This window comes from Oryctolagus cuniculus, chromosome 17, assembly GCF_051225735.1.
Source record: "Oryctolagus cuniculus isolate XC-2025 breed Fujian yellow rabbit chromosome 17, ASM5122573v1, whole genome shotgun sequence".
NCBI lineage: Eukaryota > Metazoa > Chordata > Mammalia > Lagomorpha > Leporidae > Oryctolagus > Oryctolagus cuniculus.
The window spans coordinates 8226376-8240776 of record NC_142883.1 but is presented as its reverse complement, the minus strand read 5'-3'; positions in this window follow the sequence as shown (position 1 = coordinate 8240776).

Sequence of the window (14401 nt, the reverse complement as noted above, 5' to 3'; positions counted from 1 at the left end):
ATCTAGCTTAGAGCAAGATTAAATTATTAAGTGTGCCAGCCTACACCTCTTTAAACCCTTCCCTTGGATCTACCTTCTTTAGTGTTTCACCTAGGAGATGGAAATAACAATGAGAGGCAGGGCATGAGGTGGGATCTAAAAGCAGACCAGACTTGCTCTTTCAACAATAGCCTAAGGGCTTTGGATTCTGCCACAGACGAATCAAACTCCCCATTTCCTCACAGGGTAAAAGGAAAAAAAGAAAATTTACCCAGCATCCCCAGGTTGATTGGAGCAGAATACCAACCTTCTGGGACACTACCCCGTCTAGACAGGAGTTACCAGAATTCCTCTGGTCGCTTCCCTAAGTGTTAAGCATCAGACAGATCAATCACTTGCTCTTTATGGAGGTGGGTTTCACCTTGGGGATGGATGGAGCATGGTGTGTGAGTTCCCAGCACCTCAGCTTCAATGCAACTGGATGAAGCTTTTTCTTCCTTTGTCAGCTTCTTTCCACCTATCAGGACTAGCACTCAGCCCTGCCGAGTTTGACATGGCAATGTGTAGAATAATACATAAGCTCTCTATACAAGATACAAATGCAAAGCACTGTTGTTATTATAATTATTATTAGAGGTCATTTTGTAATAGAAATGCATCATGTAACACCCTTCTCGGTTTTTAAATGAGCCTAAATAGGGATTAGGGATGATTTTTCTTTGGGAGAAAGAGCAACATATGCTTTCATAAGGGGGCAGGGCTATTTAAGGGGGCAGGGCAGGTGTGTGTCTATCAACCAGGCCCATACCTATGCACAGTGATTCAAAGGAGAGATTAAGAAACATCTGCTGCCTTGTCTCCTTGGAGAAGATCTGTGTCACACCATTGTGTGAATTTGTGTGTGGATGTTAGGAGGGAGGGAATGGATGGTCTAAAACCACTGAGGGTACTTCAAGAAGTTCACAAAAAAATGGAACTAAAAGATGTTTATTTTGTTACAAAAACATTTAATCCATGCATTTTTTTCATCATACGCACTTTATAAGAACTTTTTGAGGCCTCCTCATTTGCATGAATTTCCAAGCATTTTGGTCTAAAATTATTTTTAAATCCCACTTTCCATGAACTTTTCAAAGTACCTTCATATGTCTGTTATAAACACCTGTTGGTATTCATCCTGATTCATCAGCTCACCATTCACAAGATATTTCTGATTGTGATCTTCTCAAGGTTCCTTTTTAGGACAAATATCTAATAACTGACTCAGGATACATGCAACAAAGATGGAGAGAATTGGGAAAGAGAATCCAAAGCTTAGTGCATGCATCGGAAGCTCATCCTGCAAGAAGGAAACAGGAGTCAGAATTTGGGACTTACCTTGAGGAGGAAGGGACCCTTCATGGTCAAGAAATGCAAGCCACAAGTGACCTTTGCATCTCAAATTAGCTCAGATTCTGTTTCCTGTTATCTCGATCTTGTTCTTTCTAGATTATATAGAAAATTTTGGATATTTCTGATTGGATCTTCCCATCCTTTGAGATAGTTAGAGCAGATTTTGTTCTCCTCTCTGATGCAGAGTAACTGAGTGTAAGTCATGGAGCTGGTATACGGTTCTAAAGCTCTGGAAATGCAAGAGACTTGTACATTGTTAACAACCCATTTCTTGAGGCTTTTAGCTGCTGGAGCTGTCAAAAACAGCCACACAGAGCTACAATTCTTCACTCAGAGTCCATGCCCAAGTTTCCCAAGAGGATTATGACGTTCTCATGAAATTGAGTGGCATGAGCATCTTTGCTTTCATCTGTGGGATAAGTTCTTACCTTTCAACAAACAGATTGAAATCTCAATGAAACTTGAGAACATTGGCTGAGATGTGGGAGGTTGCCACTGTTCTGTATCCCCATCACTTTTCAATCCAAGATGCCCTAAGGAAGACTTAAATGACCAGGAAAAAACAATGCAGCTCTTGTGTTTGTTCTTTATTGACCTCCAAAGGACCATGAATGCACCTTGGGAACCCAGCATCTATGCAGAAGTTCTCCTTTCTCCCCCCTGCAGCCTTTCCTTGTATGGAAGGGCACACCCCTGAGTGTATGAAAAGGAAATGGTGGCTTTGATTCCTGACTTATTGAACTTTCTGCCGCAAGGTGTTTTCCTCACTTGAATGTTAAGTGATTGAATGAAATGGGAATTGAAGTTCACCAGGACTGCAGAGTTTGAGAGGTTGGGCAGGAGTAAGGAAGTGAACTGAGGCAGTGGGCAAAGAGGTTTCCCATCAGCGGGATGTGGGCAGATGTTTATCTTCCAACCACCAAGGGCACAAATTGGTCAGGTCTGGCAGGGGCTGGTGAGTTGCATTTCCCCTGTTTTGTCTCTGCCAAACCACCTGACATTAAGAACTTTTGCTGCCTTAGCACGGATCCTCCTTGGAGATCAACAGCTGGGCAGGAGTGCTTCCTTTCCAAGGTCAGGCCATGCAGACGTGGTCCTTCAGGTGTCTAGTCTGCCTGTCAGACTCCTCCATCCTCAGTCACTGGGGTCCAGAGTCATGAATGAAAATACTCCAGCAACTCTTTGGTCCTCCTGTAACCCTGCAGTCCAGGAAGAAGGATGTCTACTATGAAATTACCCCATGCTCAAGATAAAGTGTGGTCTAGGGAGAACCTTGAAGTGCTGGAAATTTGGGGTCTTCCTTCTGAAATCAGGCTCAATCGCCAGTTCTCTGGCCTTGGGCACATAAGGTAAACAGCTCAGCAGGCTGGCGTTTTGGCACAGTGAGTTAAGCTGCCACTTGTAAGCTGGCATTCAGTGTCAGAGTGCTGGTTAAAGTCCTGGCGGCTGCTCTGCTTCCCATCCAACTTCCTGCTAATGTGACTGAGAAGATAGTGGAAGATGGCTTGAGAATGTGGATCTCTGCCATCCATGTTGGATACCAAGATGGAATTCAAGAATCATGACTTTGGCCTGGTGCAGATCTGGCTGTGGTGGCCATTTGGGAAGTGAATCAGTGGGTGGACGATCTCTCTCTCTCTCTCTCTCTCTCTCTCTTTCTGTCTCTGTCTCTGTCTCTCTCTCTCTTCCTCCCTCTCTCTCTTTTTCTCTCTGCTTTTCAAATAAATAAGTCAATGTTTAAAAATAATAAACTACTAATTAAAAGAGAGTGCAACTGATAGAGCTGCACAGCTGTGTACAAGCTTCAGGTGTAGAGAGAAAAGAGAGAGATTGTACCATGAAGGGATAGAAAACCACATCAGATTTGCGTGTTAGCTCTGTAAATACACTGGGTGTTCTAGAATGTGTTTTGCATTGACCTTATCCTTGGCTTCATTTTATCTTCCTAAGCTTCATATTCTGTTTGCATCCATTTTTAATCTGATGCTTTCTCTTTCTTTTATATTGTTACATTATATATATTATATTGTTATATTATATATATATTGTATACAATACATATTATATTGTTACATTATATAGAGATATATTTAAAGCTGTCTTAAATCATTTTGAAAATATGCCTTAAGGAAGGAAGAAAGGAAAGGAACAAAAGAGGAAAGTTGGGTGCCATTCAGTAATACCCACTATCATTTCACTGCCATGCTCATGGGAATCTCAGTCAATGCGTTCCTTCTCTAAATATTCATCCCTGAACCCGTGGTTTCTGCATCAACCTCACCTGGCCACCATAGACTTATGGTGGAAGCAACACTGTTAGCACCCTGGCTTCTTAAAGGTTTGGCCTCTATCTCAACTGACTTTCAGTTCTATTCCACTTCATACCACAACTGTTTTTGTCTCTGAAGCTGTATACTCAGAGAGATCCCTTACATTACTTAAGCTTCAGTATACGGCAGGATTAAAAAGTGATTCCTCTTGGTGTTCAGTCAGTCGTCACCGATCAGGGAGAACATATGGTATTTGTCCCTTTGGGACTGGCTTATTTCACTCAGCATGATGTGTTCCAGATTCCTCCATTTTGTTGCAAATGATCTCCCTGATCGGTGACAACTGACTGAACACCAAGAGGGAAACCTGTTGGAGTGAGGTGGACACTATGGGAAATGGTGGCTTGATCAGCATAGCCCTGACTGTTAATGAACAACTAAATACATTATCCCTCTTAGTAGTTTTTTTATCTGTTCTACTTAATATGACTGGTTTAGATCTGTAATTGATGCACAGTTATTCTTAAGTGTTGAAAATTAACTGAAATGTGATCCCTGTTGAACATGGTGGTGGGAATGGGAGAGGGAAGAGATGTATAATTTGGGACATGCTCAGGCTGACTTGCCCCAAGTGGTGGAGTTGGAAGCATACCAGGGGATTCCAATTCAATCCCATCGAGGTGGCATGTACCAATGCCATCTCACTGTTCCAGGTGATCAGTTTCAGTTCACAGTTGGTCATGGTGAAGGGACTGGGAGTCAAAGGGAGCACATAAACAAGTCTAGTACCTGCTAACGCTAACTGATGGAGTAAATAAAGGGGAGAGTGATCCAACATGGGAAGTGAGATACTCAGCAGACTCATAGAATGGCAGATGTCCTAAATAGCACTCTGGCCTCAGAATCAGCCCTAAAGGCATTCGGAGCTGGCTGAAAAGCTCATGAGAGTATTTCAGGCATGGAAAGCCAAGACACTCTGGCAAAAGATCTCTGCGAGTGAGATCCCAGTGGAAAGAACAGGTCATCAAAGAAGGAGGTACCTTTCTCTGAAGGGAGGAGAGAACCTCCACTTTGACTATGACCTTGTCTAAACAAGATAAGAGTCGGAGAACTCAGAGGGCTTCCATAGCCTTGGAAACTCATGACTGGAGCATAGGGAGATTACTGATGCCATAGACAGGAGTGTCAATTGGTAAAGTCAACAACAGGAGTCACTGTGCACTTACTCCTCATGTAGGATCTCTATCCTTAATGTGCTGTACATTGAGATTGAATGCTATAACGAGTACTCAAACAATATATTTCACTTTGTGTTTCTATGGGGGTGCAAACTGTTGAAATCCTTACTTAATGCATACTAAACTGATCCTCTGTAAAAAAAAAAAAAAAAAAATTATCAATTCCCAACTTGACTCTCACTGGGATTAAACATGACAATAGGTCTGCTCTGATTTCATCATCATTTAAAAAAATCATCTATTATTTTTCACTTTATGTTTCTGTGTGAGAGCAAACTGTTGAAATCCATACTTAATGTATACTAAGCTGATCTTCTGTATATTAAGATAATCGAAAATGAATCTTGATGTGAATGGAAGGGGAGAGGGAGTGGGAAAGGGGAGGGTTGTGGGTGGGAGGGACGGTATGGGGGGGAAGCCATTGTAATCCATAAGTCGTACTTTGGAAATTTATATGCATTAAATAAAAGTTACAAAAAAAAAAAAAAGTGATTCAAATTGGTTTAGAATCAGGAGTAGAATGAGGTCTACCTGTCATGTGCAGGCTACATGGGGGAAGGAAGAGAGACGCTGGGTGGGGAAGACAATGTGGATGCATCCCTTTGGAACACAGTCTGCCATCTTCCACCTGTCTTTCTCACTGACTCTATCCTTGCTGGTCTACATCAGGACTGCTGGTTTAAGCTGTTCAGTCTAGTAGTCCATCTCTAGCCCACTTTTTTCATATCCTTTTGCATGATGCAAATAAGCACTGTACAGAAACTCTGCCTGTGGGTTATGACACCTGTGACTTGAACTCAAGTCCCAGTGTTCTTTTTACTGATATCTTCCTCTGTAACAATCACCTAATAATACTGTCTATCCTAGTAGATTCATTTGAATATAGACTGAAGTACTAGTATAATGCCTGGCATATGTTAGATAGTGATAAACATTTAAGAATTTTTATACATATTTTATTATCTTCTTTAAAAATTACGTGAAGTGAACAAATTTCATGTATTTTATGCATACAGATTTAGGAGCATAGTGATACTTGCCACCTACTCTCTCTCCTGCCCATGCTCCCACACTCTCTCCTCTGTTTTTCTTATTCTTTCTTTTAATTTTTACAATGACATACTTTCAATGTATTTTATAACCACAAGCTTAACCCTGCACTAAGTAAATAATTTAAAAAATAGTAAAAAGGAAAAACAAAATCAAAACAGAAAAAACAAAAACACTATTCCTCAAGAACAGAGACAAGGGTTATGAACAATCAGCAAATCTCAAAATTTCAATTTCACTTATATACATTACATTTTTTGTACTTTGTTAGTTACCACAGATCAGGGAAAACATATTACATTTGTCTTTCTGAGACTGGCTTATTTCACTAAGTATAATGGTTTCCAGTTGCTTCCATTTTGTTGCAAAATATAAGATTTCATTGTTTTTCATGGCTGAGTAGTATTCCATAGTGTATATACACATTTTTTTATTTTTTAGAAAGCTTTTATTTAATAAATATAAATTTCATAGGTACAGCTTTTGGATTATAGTGATTCTGCCCCCCATGCCTACCCTCCCACCCCTAAACTGTCCCACCTCCTACTCCCTCTCCCATCCATTATTCATTAAGATTCAATTTTAATTATCTGTATATACAGATGATCAACTCTATACTAAGTAAAATATCAACAGTTTGCACCCACACAGACACACAAAGTATAAAGTACTGTTTGGGAGTTGGTGCTGTGGCACAGTGGGTTAATGCCCTGGCCTGAAGTGCCAGCACCCCATATGGGCACCAGTTCGAGACCCAGCTTCTCCACTTCTGATCCAGCTCTCTGCTATGGCCTGGGAAAGCAGTAGAAGATGGCCCAAGTCCTTGGGCCCTGCACCCACATGAGAGACCCAGAATAAGCTCCTGGCTCCTGGCTTCAGATCGGCTCAGCTCCACCTGTTGCGGCCATCTGGGGAGCAAACCAGTGGATGGAAGACCTCTCTCTCTGCTTCTCCTTCTCTCTCTGTGTAAATCTGACTTTCGAGTAAAATAAATAAAATCTTTTAAAAATGTAAAAAGTACTGTTTGAATACTAGTTTTACTGTTAATTCTCATAGTACAACTCATTAAGGGCAGAGTAAGTGCACGGTGTAAGTGCACGGTGACTCCTGTTGTTGATTTAACAATTGACATTCTTAATTATGATGTTAGTAATCATCCGAGGCTCTTGTAATGAGTTGCCAAGGCTATGGAAGCCTCTTAAGTCCACAAACTCTGACATTATTTAGACAGGGCCATAATCAAAGCAGAAATTCTCTCTTTCCTCCACAGAAAAGTGCCTCCTTCTTTGATGACCCATTCTTTCCACTGAGATTTCACTTACACAGATCTTTCATGTAGGTCATTTTTGCCACAGTGTCTTTGATTTCCATGCCTGAAATGCTTTCATGGGCTTTTTAGCCAGATCCAAATGCCTTAAGGGCTGATTCTGAGGCCAGAGTGCTGTTTAGGGAATTTGTCTTTCTATGAGTCTGCTGTGTGGCCTGCTTCCCAACACATTTTCTTTATCTAGTTATCAGTTGATGTACATCTGGGTTGATTCCATATTTAGCTATTGTGAATTGAGCTACAATCCACATGGGGGTACAGGTAACTCTTTCATATGCTGATTTCATTTTGTTTGAGTAAATTCCCAGAAATGGAATGGCTGGGTCATATGGTAGATATATTTTCAAATTTCTGAGGAATTTCCATACTGTCTTCAACAATGGCTGTATTAGTTTACTTTCCCACCAATAGTAGATTAATGTCATTTTTGCCCACATCCTCACCAGCATTTATTGTTTTTGTTTCTTTATTTCTGTATGATAGTCATTCTAACTGGGATGAGGTGAAACCTCATTGTGTTTTTTATTTGTATTTCCCTGATGGCTAGTGATCCTGAGTATTTTTTCATGAGTCTGTTGGCCATTTGAATTTCATGCTTTGAAAAATACCAATTGAGTCCTTTGCCCATTTCTTAACTGAATTGTTTGTTTTGTTGTGGTTGAGTTTCTTGGCCTCTTTATAGATTCTGGATATTAATCCCTTATCAGTTGCATAGTTTGCAAATGTTTTTTCCCATTCTGTCAGTTGCCTATTCACCTTGAGAGAGGGAGAGAGAGAGAGAGAATCCTCATATCCTGACTCACTCAAATGGTCGGAACCCAACTCCTTGAGCCATCACCTGCTGACTTCTGAGGTCTGCACTAGCAGAAAGCTGGGGATGGAAGTCAAAGAAATGCATGGAATTCAGGCATTTAACCAGAGCCTGAACTACTAGGTTAAATCCCACTCCTGATTAACACTCTAAAGTGAACTATATTTTTTTTAAATATAATATTCTAATAAAAATATATTGCTAGATCTCTTATGCATTAACTATATTGAAGCATAGTATTTTTCATTTCTTTTTATAGGGAATTTATTAATAACTTTGGTTCTCAGAGTCAGAGCAAGTGCATAAAAATTACAACACAATTCTGATCAATTCTAATGTTAATGAGATATTAATACCGACAGAACAGATTCGGTGTAGTTTATAGATATAATTTTAAGAATATAATGACACCTTCCTCCTTCCCTCAATAGTTAATATATAGAACATATATTGCCCATGCTTTAAAAGGTGGTGCATGTGAAATACAAAACATTTCTGTACTTTACAGATGGATATTATCTAACGAGAGCACATCAAAATCCCATTTAGTAATTACAATGCCAATAAGACAATGAACAAAATATAACTCCTTATTTATTTTCTTCATCGTAGGGGAGCAACACAGAATGGGAATACGAGAATAAACTCTCCTGAATGTCAGGAAATGATAAATGCTATGAAAGAACAATTTGAAAAGAAGCAAATTAGGGGGACAAAGAGTAGCAGGTGAGTGGATGCTGCTGGAGACAGGTAGTTAAAGAAAGTCTATTGTAGAAGGTGACTCCAGAATCCAGATTGATGGGACCAAGGGACTGAGCCCTGCCAATGCAGAGGTGTAGAGCATTTCAGGAAGGAGGTACAGTGTACACAAAGCCCCGGAGTCAGAATGAGCTTAGTTTGGATAAAGAATATTGAAGAAATCTATGCAGCTGTGTAGAAATGAGCAAAGAACTGTGAAAGCAGAGTCAGCAGCAGCCAGACTGCACAGGGCTTTGTTGGTCATGATAAAGACTTTACATAGGGCTCAATAGGCTAATCCTCCACCTTGTGGCGCTGGCACGCCGGGTTCTAGTCCTAGTCGTGGCACTGGATTCTGTCCCGGTTGCCCCTCTTCCAGGCCAGCTCTCTGCTGTGGCCCGGGAGTGCAGTGGAGGATGGCCCAAGTGCTTGGGCCCTGCACCCCATGGGAGACCAGGAGAAGCACCTGGCTCCTGCCTTAGGATCAGCGCGATGCGCCGGCCGCAGGGCCATTGGAGGGTGAACCAACGGCAAAGGAAGATCTGTCTCTCTCTCTCTCACTGTCCACTCTGCCTGTCAAAAAAAAAAAGACTTTACACAATCCAGTAGAGCCCCTAATTGAGTTTTGCTTTCCATATTTTCAGTTACTTATAGTCAGCTATGCTCTGAAAATATTGTGGAAAATTACAGAAATAAGCACAGAGACTACATTCACGCAAATTTTATTACAGTGCTTTATTGTAGTTGATGCTGATTTCTCAATCTGCCTATTTATAAATTGAACTTTTTCATAGGAATGGACATATAGGAAAAAGTTTAGTATCAGTAGGGTTCAGAACATCTGTTGTTTCAGGCATCCACTAGGTGGTAATGGAACATATTTCCCATGGATAAGTGGGGGCAACTATATTCTAATTCCAGTAGAAAGCCACAGAGCTCTGTGATTCATACCTGGAGATACAATGGATACAATTAACTCTCAATTGTTATTTTCTGTTGTTTTTCTGTGGCACAGTGGATTAAAGATCTGGCCTGAAGTGCTGGCATCCCATATGGGTGCCGGTTCTGGTCCTGGCTGCTCCTCTTCCAATCCAGCTCTCTGCTGTGGCCTTGGAAAGCAGTGGAAGATGGCCCAAGTCCTTGGGCCCCTGCACCCATGTGGGAGACCTGGAGGAAACTCCTGGCTCCTGGCTTCGGGTCGGCGCAGCTCTAACCATTGAGGCCAATTGTGGAGTGAACTAGCGGATGGAGGACCTCTCTCTCTCTCTCTTTGTGTAACTCTGACTTTCAAATAAATAAATAAATCTTTTTAAAAAACATAATATTTCCCACTAAGTTTAGCTCTGACAGACACATGTGAAAGTGAAACAATTTCAGTTAAAATATCTGGTCACTGCTGTGACTATTGAAACTAGTTTTTCTTGTGACTATTGAGTATCTACTTCAATAATCTATCATAAAACGTGGATTCCAAAACAATTCATTGTGTATGGTGCTGAGAACATAGCACGGCAATTATCAGCCAACCTACTTGGAAACTGTGCTTATTCCATCAAGAAATAACAATGAGTGGATTTATCATAACATAACTCCTGCAATAAAAACCACAATGGGTTTTTTTTTTTTTTTTTTTGACAGGCAGAGTGGACAGTGAGAGAGAGAGACAGAGAGAAAGGTCTTCCTTTTGCTGTTGGTTCACCCTCCAATGGCCGCTGCAGCCGGCGCACCGCGCTGATCTGAAGCCAGGAGCCAGGTGCTTCTCCTGGTCTCCCATGGGGTGTAGGGCCCAAGGACTTGGGCCATCCTCCACTGCACTCCCTGGCCACAGCAGAGAGCTGCCCTGGAAGAGGGGCAACCGGGACAGAATCCGGTGCCCCGACCGGGACTAGAACCTGGTGTGCTGGTGCCACAGGCACCACAATGGTTTTAATGAGATGGAAGAAGGAATGGGGGAACTCGTATCTTTCTTGCAAATCTCATTTTTCAGTCATTAGCCTATGTCACTTAACATTTTCTTCTTTAAACAAATGAATGTACTTCAGAAAGTTTAGTGAAAATGATTCATTTTGGTAGAAAAAAATTGAAATCCAAGAATAAGAAAAGTCTTGCAAAAGCAAAAACACAACCCAATGCATGGATTTCAAACATTTTTTGCACCAAAGCAAATCCATTCTTTTAATTCCACTTTCCATTGAGTTTTAAAAAGCATGTATTTGAAAGACAGAAAGACAGAGACATATAGTGAGAGAGTTCCCATCTACTAGTTCTCCCCAAATGTCCCCAATAGCTGGGTCAGGGCCAGCTCCAGGCCAAGAAATAGGGATTCAGCCTGTGTCTCCCATGTGGGTGGCAAAGACCTAACTCCTTGAGCTGTCCCCAGGGTGCACATTAGCGGGAAGTTGGAACCTGGAGCAGAGCTGGAACTTGTCCCATGAATGCTGATATGGGATATGGGCACCCTGATCAGTTCCTTAACCACTATAGCAAGTATATACCCCTCCTCAAACTTTTTGAAGTCCCCTCATATAGTGCCAATAAGATGAATATAAAAAGACATTAAGAAAGGCAGGTTAAATTTAGTACAAAAACTGGAAAACATCATACTTAGTGAAATAAGCCAGTCCTAAAAGGAAAATACCATATGTTCTCCCTGATCTGTGGAAAACTAAAGAGCACCTAAAAGGTAATAAATAGACATGTGACACTTTGAGAAGTGTTGATTTTCAACCGCCCGTGTTTTTTCTTTTTTTAACCATACTATTTATTGAACTCTTTACTTAGTATAAAGTTAATCTTATGCATATAAAGTTAATTGAAATAGGTCTTAGTAAAAAATAAGAATGGTAATAGGAGAGACAGAAGGAAGAACAGTGGGAATTTGGGTGGGAGTATGGGTATGGTGGGAAGAACACTATGTTCTTGAAGTTGCATTTATGAAATGCATGAAGTTTGTATATCTTAAATAAAAGTTTTCTGGGGAAAAACTGTGAATCTTAATTGCAGGATTTCTCTTATAAACAAAAAAAAGATATAATGAACAGAAATGCTTCAATCCTGAAATGTTAGTCTAATTCCCTTAGTCCTCATTAATGTGAACATAGCTGCCTTTGGATAGCAATAAGGAACAACAGTGGCATCACATCCACAGGTACTTCTCGATAATAACTTTAAGAAATTGTACCACTTGGCACTTGCTCCTTCCTTTTTTCATCCCAGGTGCCCTGTGGGTAATGTTAGTTATCAAGGCAGAGAAACTTAATAAAATAAAAACAAAGAAAAACCAGCATCCAAAAGTCTTGGATTGAATGGCCTATCGACTTGCAAGGATTGCATTATGTTTTCAAAGGGTTGTGTTGTACTTTGAAAAAAAAAATGGCAGACGAGTTTCATGTCAATTATAGAGACCTAATTGGTTTGAAGCAAAGCGTATAATTTATCAAGACACATTGAAGGAATCACAAAGCCAACCTTAGAAGCAAGGCTGTAGCTGGTACCCAGCCAACCTGGCCTTTCCCCAGCCTCTAAAATAGAAAGACTGTACGTGTAAATGTTTTCATGTATAATATTTACATTTAGATCAGAAATGAACAAATGGGCAACTTGGCCCCAAATGTGTACAACATGTGGGCAGATGTCAGCTTATGGGGTCACTTGAATGGCAGTTTACGGCAGAGGACACACGAGGCAGCTTGTCTGAGTCCGCTGGAGCAGCGTGTCAGTCCCATCACTCTTTGCTCTTTAGCATATGGTGGGACGTCATTAACCCACAAGACCGACAGAAGCATGAAAGTGGAACCATATGTGTTGTAAGAAGAAAAAAAATTATTTTCCTCACTATTCCACTGTATGTGTAAGTGTGTACTCTCTGCCAGTGGTTGCCTTTTATATTAAATATTATGTTAACATGCTGAGACATGTTCTTTAATTAACATAGTATTTGGGTACTCAGCACTAGTCAGGGATGGACCTCCCGAGTTTGAATTGGGAACTCAGAGATGAAATATCGGGGCAGATGGACCAAGGAGCCCCAGGTGCTTCTTTCATCAACAAGTTTAATGGTCAGCAAAGAAGGGAAAGTTCTTGGTCTGTCATCACAGGGGTCATATTGACCAGGACCCTGGATACCTAACACCATCTGGAGCCACTCGTAGCTACTATTAAACAGGGCTCTTTAATGACTGGAGTTTGACTATACTAGTTGAACTTTATAAGTTATCCTTTTGCCATTTGGTTTCATACAGCCTTCCGTTTCCATATGGATTTATGAGTGTTCTCATGAAATGACTCTCTCCTAGTTCAGTGGCTGTTTTATCTAACTGAATTACATTTTAAGAAGTGATTTAAATGTTTAAGTATTTATTTATAAAAAACGGTTGTACTTTGTAAGTTTTAGGAACCACAGATTTCATTTGTGGAAGCACTTTGAGATTTTCTCTAAAGCTGGCCACATACTTCTGTCTTGGCGCAGTAAGATCTACCTGTAAGTTGTCATTTTTTTTGAGTGTTTGGTGACCAACTCAGATTCAAGTTACATAAAACCAAGGATGACTGGTTATCTCAAATGGTTTGGATGACATTTTTTAAATTAAGGTGAAGTTTTTTAAATCCATTTTCACCCATTGAGTACTTATCTAGATAATTTGTTCACATCTTTTCCCAACCTGTTAATATTAACAAATACTATATATATAACAAATATATATATAACAAATATATATATAATGTTATGTTATATATATAAAACAAATATATAGTAACAAATATATATATAACAAATATATAGTAACAAATACTATATATATACATATATATATAAATACTAAATATATGCATATATATATATATATCTTCTCTAGACAGAAGCTGGCTGAGATGCAGAGACTGAATTCAGAGTGAGTTTGGAAGGAGCACTATTTTTGTGTGTATCAGCTTATATTGTATTCCAAGCACCAGGCTCCTTCATCATACAGGATCCAGGATAAAATGATTAATGATGTATGCTAATCAAACATGTGAGGTACAACTTTGTGTAATACAATATGATGTGTATTTTTCTATGTTGTTGTTTAATCTTGTTTTTGTTATATATGGCTCAATACATTATAAGTAACAGAGCCCTCATTCATGCTGTTTCTAACTGTGCGTTTGACTACATTTTGAAAATAACAATTCCTATGCTTAATCCTAAATAGTTTTGTTATCTTTCAGAAAAATCAGATCCCTTATATCATGAAAATCCCATTCTCTACCCCCTTTAAAAAGATGAATATTACTCACAAAAGAAAACATACTGTATGATCCCTTTTCTATAAGATGCCCCAACGAGCAAATGAATAGAGACAGAAAATGGATTTGTAGTTGACTAGAGCTGCTGGTAGGAATAGAAAATATATCTAAATGGGCATAGACTTTTCCTGTAGGGTGATGGAATGTTCTAAAATTGGATTGTGGTAATGACTATACCACTCTGTAACTACACTAAAATTTATTGAATCACATTCATAAACCAGTAAGTTTATGATAGATTATATCATAAACTATTAAAATGTTTAAAAATGCTAAAGTCCAGAGAATAGCTTTAAATATTTTCTCCCAC